The sequence below is a fragment of the Tenrec ecaudatus genome, chromosome 18 (assembly GCF_050624435.1).
Source record: "Tenrec ecaudatus isolate mTenEca1 chromosome 18, mTenEca1.hap1, whole genome shotgun sequence".
Lineage (NCBI taxonomy): Eukaryota > Metazoa > Chordata > Mammalia > Afrosoricida > Tenrecidae > Tenrec > Tenrec ecaudatus.
In genome coordinates this window covers 20,295,539-20,304,791 of record NC_134547.1, presented here as the reverse complement: position 1 = coordinate 20,304,791, position 9,253 = coordinate 20,295,539, and the positions used below count along the sequence as shown (strand labels likewise).

General features: G+C 48.5%; 1 pseudogene; it reads right to left on the bottom strand.

The window, feature by feature from the left end:
• Window positions 1–6,047: 6,047 nt before the first annotated feature.
• Window positions 6,048–6,119, bottom strand: LOC142432864 (U6 spliceosomal RNA; annotated as a pseudogene).
• Between the last annotated feature and the right edge of the window lie 3,134 nt (window positions 6,120–9,253).

Sequence of the window (9,253 nt, the reverse complement as noted above, 5' to 3'; positions counted from 1 at the left end):
GCTCCCCACTCGCCTCTAGGACCCAGCACTGCTGAATAAGATGGTTGCAGGTGCCTCCCTAAGCAGAGGCAGACAGCTGAGATGGAATTCACTCAGCCCACACGCTGCTAGCCAAACTGCCTGCTGGGGAAGAGCTGCCTGATTCTGGCTCGCACAGAGCCGCCTCTGCAGCTAGCCACAGCTCTGCCTGGACCTCTCCTACCTACCCATCCCCTACCCATCCCTAGCTTTGCAGACCCTCCTCCAAGCTCCCTAGAGCCTGAGTCCAAGCCCCACTTTTTATGTTAACCCTTGGCGTCCAGGCCTTGATGTGGGGACAAACTCAGTGCTGGGTGACCTTGGGCCCTTCATCTGGGGGTAGAAACATCTTTACCCAGACCTGGATGGCATGGGGCAGAAGCGGGCCAGAGGGACAGGTCCGTTGTCACTGCCTTTGAATTTGTGGCTTTGTATTCCATCTGGGACCTATGAGGTTCAGCTGTCCACTCCTGACTCTGGGAGAGGTGAGAAAATAAGGGGTGACCCTTTCACCCCACTTCTGCCCAACTCACCTACTGTCAGCCTGGGTCCCCATCCCTCTCTCTGGGTGGGGGGCAGGGGGTTCCACCCTAATCTGCCTCACTTAGGAAGGGGTGGGATGGGGCTCAGGGGGCTAGATGAGACTGTTGGAGCTGCTTAGGAAGCAGTGGGGCTAGGGGGAGGTCCTCCCCCATCTCCGGGCCCTGCCTCTCTCAGGTCTCGGAGTCCTGCTTCTGGTTCATGCCCACCTTCCCTCCATGATGACCCTTCATCGTCCCCTAATGTTGTTCTCATCAATGCAAGTTGACGTGGTGGTAGGGAAACAGGGGTCCAAACCGAAGCTTTGTCATGGGGAGGCCGGTGGGGGTGGGTGGGCACGTGATAGCAGATCCAAGAAATGCCTGTGAGGAAGTCTCAGCCAGTGCTGGTTAGCTGAATTGTTGGGACACATCCCTTCTGCTCCTCCAGCTGCCACACCCTCTACCTCCTCTCCTCCCCACACCCCGGAGGCCTCAGGCGGGCCCTCTAGCTGAGCTCCATGCGTTCAGTCACTTAGCTCCTACTAGGGAGCTTCACAGAGTTCATGGAAAGATGATGGCACTCCCAGGGAACTTAGGGGCGCAGTGGGTTACACCTTGTTAACCGCAAGGCCAACTGTTTGAAACCACCAGCTGCTCCGAAAGGGAAAGATGAGGCTGTCCGTTCCTATCAAAGAGAGAGTCTCGGGAATCCCCAGGGACAGTTCTCCCCGTCACATCAGCTCTGCTGGGAGTCGACCTGATGCCAGAGTTTTGATGTGCTGCCAGGCAGGCCCTGGTTAAGGTGCGGGGGCTGAAGCAGTTCGCAGAACAGCCACAAGGAGGAGCTACAGGAACTCTAGCTGAAAACCTTTGGAACCAAACTCAATTTTCCGGAATCCACGACAACCCCTAACAGACCTATGGACAGAGTCTACCTGACCCCCGTGGGTTTCAGAAGTGGTAAATGTGTGTGGGAACACAAAGCCTCATTTTCCTCCCGTGGAGCGCCTAGAGGTGCTGCCCTTGTGAGTAAACAACCCAGTGCGACCCACCATGCCTCCAGGGTTCCACAGAACCCTATAAGGGGGCTTCAAAAAATTCGTGGGAAAATAGAGTGAAAAGCTTGTGTAGTTTCCCCACAAACTTTTTGATGCCTCCTTGTATTGTGAGGGAATCAATAACTAAGTAAATTGTATTAAAAACCAAAAACAACCCACAATCAAGTTCACTGTCACCAAGTTCACGAGTCATGGACAACTCGTTTTGGAAAGTGTACAACGGCCCTGGGGGGTTTCTGAGACTCTAACTCTTATTTTCTTTTAAATCTTTTTATTGGGGCTCATAAGGCTCTTATCACAATCTGTACATACATCAATTGAGCAAAGCACCCTTATACATTCGTTGCACTCGTCACTCATAATTCACCTTCCAATTGGGTTCCTGGAATCAGCTCGGTTTCCCTTTTTTTCCCCCCATACCCCTCCCTCCCCTAACTCTTATTTTTTTTAACAAGTCCTCTTTTATTTCTTTTTTTAAAAAAATAACTTTATTTGGGGCTCATACAACTCATCACAATCCACACATATATCCATTGTGTCAAGCACATGTGTACATTTGTTGCCCTCATCATTCTCAAAACATTTGCTTTCTATGTGAGCCCTTGGTATCAGCTCCTTATTTTTCCCCCTCCCTCCCTGTTGCCCCCTCCCTCAGAGACCCTAACCCCTTAAAGGAGTAGAAAGCCTCGTCTGTCCTGTGAGTGGCTGGTGATCTCCAACCACTGGCTGTCAGAGGAAACCAGCCCCCAACCACCGAAGGGCCAGAAGGCACAAATGTACAGCAATGAGATATAAAGATGACAGTGGCGTTCTAGAGGATGAGAAAGATAGGAGAGAAAGTACATAAAGGGGACAGATGCATTTGATGGAGCACGCTCACCTCAGCTCCTCCTGATAGACCCCGTGGAACTGGGAGAAGTGAGATCGAGCCTTTATTGTCTTGGGAAATTTACTGGTAGCCATTAGACAAGCGTATTCAGTGGTTACATGCATCACAAGGTGGGTGGCATCCACATCAAGGTCCCTGAGCTCACAGGTGAGGAAACCCAATACCTGCATTGGGGGAAAGCACGAGGTGGGTTGGGAGTCACGGTGGGAAGAGAGAAAAGGGTCATGTCTACTTCTATAGGGAGATGATAGAATCAACTAAGTGCTCACTTTAAAGCAGCAGCGCTGTTAGGGGACAACATGCGGGAACGACATTGAAAGCAGGATCACGTACTTGGACTTTTAACTTGCCGAAGGGGAGGGGAGGCTTTTCTACCGTGGAATCCCAGCTTTCCAGATTCCCTCTGTGATGGGTTAGGGAATACAGTCTTGTCATGTCTCCCTCCGTGTTAGTTCCCCACAGCTGACCTTGCAGTGAGCAGCCCGACCCACTGGGTACCCCTTGTGCCACATGGGTGCCAAGTGCATCATGTGTTGGGAATGTCGAACACCCAAAGGTGGGGGCTGGGGCGATGGGGATGAGTGACAGGCAGTTTTAGCTAGGTGGTCAGGATAGGCCTCACATTATCATAAAGACCCCAAAGAGGTAAAGGGAGTCATGTCTGGGGGGAGAGCAATGCGGACAAAGGGGACGGCCAGCATGCCAGCGTGCCGCCAGGGGGAGCAGTGTGTCTAAGGAACTAGGGTACAGCGGGCCTGGGAAGCCATTGTCTGAACCTTTTCACCCTGAGTGCCATGGAGACCTGATGTAGGTGTTCACAGCCTCCCTTTGGCTTCGTGGGGGCACAGACTGCGAGGCAGGCTTGGTGAGCAGGGAGCTAGTGAGAGTGCACCTGTGCTGTGGCAGACACGGGGGGAGGAGCCTGGGGGGGGTGCATGTGGAGGTAGACAAATGAGAGAGAGAACAAATGCTGGAGAGGTGAGCTTCAGCATGAAGAGGTCGAGTCACAGGACTAGAAGGTTTTGGCATAAGTAATTTAAAACATTTTTTAAAAAGCCATTCCATTGGGGGCTCTTACAGCTCTGATAACAATCCATACATCAATTGTATCAAGCACATTCGTACTTAGGTTGCCGGCATTTTCTTTCTCCTTGGTATCAGCTCTTCTTTTTCCCCTCCCACCCTCGGGAGCCCTTGATAAATTATAAATGATTACTTTCATATCTGACACCATCTGCCGTCTCCCTTCAACCACGTTTCTGTTGTTTGTCCCCCTTGGGGGCCGGCATGTGTGTGTGTGTTACACATCGAACATTGTAATTGGTTCCCCTCTTTTCCTTTGTCGGCCCACCCGCTTCCCTCTACCCTCATGGTATCGCTCCTCTCATTTCTGTTCCTGGGGGATTTATCTGTCCTGGATTCTGTGCTAGTATCTGTACCAGTGGATGTGCTCTAGTCTAACCAGATTTGTAAGGTAGAACTGGGCTATGATAGTTGGTGGGGAAGAAGCATTAAAGAGTAAGAAGAAGGTTGTGTGTTTCCTTGGTGCTGTACTGCACCCTGACTGGCTCATCCCTTCCTTTGGATGCTCCTGTGGGGGCGTCTCCAATTGTCTACAGATGGGCTTTGGGTCTCCACTCCAACCCTCCTCGTTTGCATTGAAATGGTTGCTTGGTTTGGGTTTTTAGAAGCCTGATACCTCTTGTTCACACAGGCTGCCGTGCTTCTTCCTGTGTTTTTATTTTTCCCTCTTTTCTAACCTTTCTGAACTTTGCCCTTCGGTAAATGCTGCCCTTTGGATCTCAAATGCGTGATGATTTTAAGGTGTGTGTACCTTAGAATGTACCTGGTGTGATAGTTCCCCTTATGGACACCTCTGTTGTGTGGCTGAAAAGTGAGTCACGGGAGTGAGGTAATTTCCAGATATGGTGGATGACGAAGGCCTATAGTCTTAGAGGTTCAGTCAGTCTCTATCCTACTCATAATCCTGATCATTTAAAAAATTTAATAATTAGTTTATTTTTCACAGTTTCACCAATATGCAATTCACTCATCATACATTTCAATAGCCCAATATTCATCCTTTATTTACAAATAATTTTATTGGGGGCTCATACAACTCTTATCACATACATCCATTGTGTCAAGCACATTTGTACATTTGTTGCCATTGTCATTCTCAAAACATTTGCTTTCTACTTGAGCCCTTGGTATCAGCTCCTCATTTTTTCCCTCCCTTCCCACCAACCCCTCCCTTATGAACCCTTGATAATTTATAAATTATTATTATTTTGCCACTCATTTTGGATCACTTGTTGTTCCCTTGTCCCGGGGTTTGTTAACACCACTTCCTTTCCCCCACCTTCCCCTCTCCCATGTCCCCCCAAAACCACTGGTCCTATTGTTTTCTCTTCCAGATTGTGTAAAGAAAATTTGTACATTCATTGCCCTAATCATGCTCAAAACATTTGCTCTCAACTTAAGCCCCTGGCATCAGCTCCTCATTTTTCCCCTCCCTCCCCCTCCCTTATGAGCCCTTGATAATTTATAAATTATTGGGGAGGGAGGGGGAAAAAAAAAGAGGACCTGATGCAGAGGGCTTAAGTGGAGAGCAAATGCTTTGAGAGTGATTAGGGCAAAGAATGTACGGATGTGCTTTATACAATTGATGTATGTATATGTATGGATTGTGATAAAAGTTGTATGAGCCCCTAATAAAATGTAAAAAAAGAAAAGAAAAAAAAGAAAATGATTAGGGCAAAGAATGTACAGATGTGCTTTATACAATTGATATATGTATATGCATGGATTTGATTGTGATAAGAGCTGTATGAGCCCCTAATAAAATGTTTTTTAAAATTTATAATCATTTTGTCATATCTTGCCCTGTCCGACATCTCCCTTCACCCACTTTTCTGTTGTCCAGCCCCCAGGGATGAGGTCACATGTAGATCCTTGTAATCGGGTCCCCCTTTCCAACCCACCCTCCCTCTACGTTCCCAGTATCGCCACTCACAGCACTGGTCTTGAAGGGATCATCTGCCCTGGATTCCCTGTGTTTCTGGTTCCTATCTGTATCAGTGTACATCCTCTGGTCTAGCCAGACTGGCAAGGTAGAATTGGGATCATGATAGTGGGGGGCGGGGAGGAAGCATTTAGGAACTAGAGGAAAGTTGTCTTTTTCATCGTTGCTACATTGCATGCTGACTGTCTCGTCTCCTCCCCAAGACCCTTCTGTGAGGGAATCTCCAGTGGCTGACAAATGGGCTTTGGGTCTCCACTCTGCACTCTCCCCTCATTCACTATGGTAAGATTTTTTTTTTATCCTCGATACAAGTTTAATGAATCTGAGAAGCTTGCACGAGGTCTGGTCAGAGATAGGGTGGCCCCGCCAGGCTCTCCCTCTGCACCTCGATAGAAAAGATGTGGTGTCCAGGTACCATTGCCAGACCCAGCACACGGGGTTCCCCAGCAGAAAAGGAATCCGACAGCTTAAGGAACTCCTACACTGAGCCTAGGATGACATTGCAGTCGCGATCGGTGCAGAGGAAGCAGCTGACCAAAAATATGGAACGCTTCATGAATTTGTGTGTCATCCTTGCGCAGGGGCCATGCTAATCTTCTCTGTAAACTATGGTAAGATTTTTTGTTTTGATGATGCCTGATCCCTGATCCCTTCTATACCTTGTGATCTCACAGGCTGGTGTGTTTCTTCCATGTGGGCTTTGTTGCTTCTGAGCTGGATGGCTATATCTTTTGATAGCCAGGCACCATCAGCTTTCCTTGCCACATTTGCTTATGCACCCATTTGTCTTCAGTGATTTTATCAGGGAGGTGAGCACACAATGATATGATTTTTTGTTCTTTGATGCCTGATAATTGATCCCTTTAGTACCTCGTGATCACACAGGCTAGTGTGCTTCTTCCACGTGGGCTTTGTTGCTTCTGAGCTAGATGGCTGTTTGTTTACCTTCAAGCCTTTAAGACGCCAGATGCTATATCTTTCGATAGCCGGGCACCATCAGCTTTCTTCACCACATTTGCTTATGCACCCTCTTTGTCTTCAGCTGTTGTGTTGGAAAGGTGAGCATCATAGAATACCAATTTAATAGAAGAAAGTATTCTTGCATTGAGGGAGTACTTAAGTGGAGGCCCAATGTCCTTCTGCTACCTTAATACTAAACCTATAAATAGATGTACATAGATCTATTTCCCCATCCTCATATATAAATATATTTACATATGTACATATAATTATTTAGACCTTTATAAATGTTCTTTGCCTCCGAGCTCTTTCCTCTATTTCCATTAACTTTCTTCCTGTCCCACTATCATGCTCAGTCCCCACCAGGGTTTCAGTAATTCCTCTTGGTTACATTACCTTTAATCATGCCTTGCCAGGCCTCCCACACCCTTCTCACCACCGATTTGGATAACTTGTTGTTCCCTTGTCCCTGGGTTTGTTAACATCACTACCTTCCCCCCACCTCCCCCTCTCCTAAGTCCTCCTGGAACTGTCGGTCCCATTGTTTTCTCCTCCAGATTGTTCATCCAGCCTATTTTATTTAGACAGACCTGTGGAGATAATAACATGCACAAAAACAAGACAGAGCAAAATCAAGCAACAATATACAACTAAACAACAAACCAATGACAAAAACACAAAACAAAACACAAGAAAGAAAAGCTTGTAGTTAGTTCAAGGATTGTTCGTTGGCCTTTAGGAGCGTTTTCCAGTCCAGTCTGTTGGGGCACCACGCCCTGGCCCCAAAGTCCACCTTCAGCATTCCCTGGGGACCTTGCCGCTCAATTCCCTTGCTGTTCTGTTGAACCCCCTTAATCTTTTGCTTCGGTGTGGCGGGATCAGATCGGGTGCAATTCCCACACTGTGTCTCTGGTGTTGTCCCCTATAGGGCTATAGGGTCAGTGAGGGGAATCATGTCTCATAGTGGGGCCGGCCATGTGGTCCTCTCTGTGGACTGGGTGCTCTAATTGGGAACATCGACCTCAAGGCCTTGTGGACCAGGATGTTTGTTCTCCACTCTCTCCTTCTCCTCCTTCATCTGCTCCCGTGTGCTCCAATCAGATATATCCCTCTCCCAGAGCTGAGGAGTCAATGGCTACCTTTGAAACAAATTCTTCTGGGGTGAGGGGCAGGTGTTGGGGTTGGGGCCGGCCCCGCAGACGTAAGAGGTCACTTTAAGGCAGTACTATGATGGGAGGATATTGTGGGGATTCATCTTAATTATGAGAATGTGATTGGGGCTCTTACCCACAAGTGTGAAGGCCTCCCTCCTCCCAGAATCCTGGCCTGCCACGGTTCTCAAACTATGAGACTGAAGAACCCATCCGCCTACACTCTCTTCCGAGTCGTTTCTTGCCCACACTCAGGTCATGGTGAGGATGTGGTCCTCTAGCCCATTGGACTAACTGTTCCCATGTGTCTTCACTCTTCTTTCCCCTGGACAGGGAGAGGCCAGTACAGGCACCTCATGTGGCTACCTGGGAGCTTTGAATCCCCCACTGTCCACTCACTGGGATGTAGAACATGGTCTTGGAGATGACATTATGCCAATTGATTTTGGTGTCCCCTGAGTCCCCAGGCCCAATGATTCAATCCCTTGAGGAGTTTGGTTATGTCTAAGAATTTTTCATAACTTCACCCCCTGTACACGCTAACATCATATATATATATATATATAATCTCCTCAAGGACACTTTCATGCGCTCCCATACCTGCTGAGCCTGTGTCTATGCTTGTACTTGTCGATTACCCTTATTGCAGGATTGTGTCTCTAACAAGACTGCCCCTCTGTCTATCAACCCCCACTCCCCCCACTGTCCTCCCTTGGCTGCATCCCCTGAGCCAGGTTTCCCTGTGTCTACCTTCTCTCTCACTAGTCATTTCCGCGTGCTGCTCCTCCCAGCCCTGATCACCATCAAAGAATGGTTCTTTTAGTGCGGAAGCCTTTTCTTCACGTTTGACAATAGTGCTTGAAATGAACCATTTTGAACATTTTATTTAGGTCCATAAATGGCCCCCTGCTGGCCCCATGCCTAGAGCTGGGGAAGGCAGGGCCATGGAGGGAACAGGGTAGCCCCAGGCCCCACATCTGAGAATTTGTTCTGGCCCCTGTTCTTTCCCTCCACCCCCACTTCTCATAGAATTTTCTAGGATCCACTGGCATACCTGGATGGTGTGGTGTGTGCCACCCCCCACCCCCACCCCAAGGCCCCATGGAATAAAGGCCTGGTAATCAATTGCTGAACGATCAGCCTTTTTAAACTTCAGAAACTCCCATCTACCCTGAGATCCCTGGGGTCCATCCGTCAGAATCGCCTGGTTCCGTGGGTTTGGATTAGGGTTAGGGAAGAGATTGGATACGGAACGATCATTTAATTGGCAGCCATGAAAACAGCAGTCCTACGTTAAATATGCAACAACGTGGGACTGGGAATCAGGCAGGTCTGAGCTTGAGTCCGGGCAGTTACACACCTTTGGCTCTGTGACTCTTGAATCTGTTTCCTCCTCTGTACAACGACAGGATATTTAAGCCAGGAGCACACTCGAAATAAATGCGAGGTATAATTCTGCCTTGAGTAAACCCAGGGCCTGCCATGCATTTTCCCCACACAAGACTGGAGTTAACCTCTGTCCCAGGGGGGCACCAGGCGTTCCCTTCAGTCCCTGAAAGGGGCTCAGAGTTCCCAGGAAACCCTTCCCAAGCCGGATAGGGGTAAAGGGAAAAAGCAATTACGATGATTTT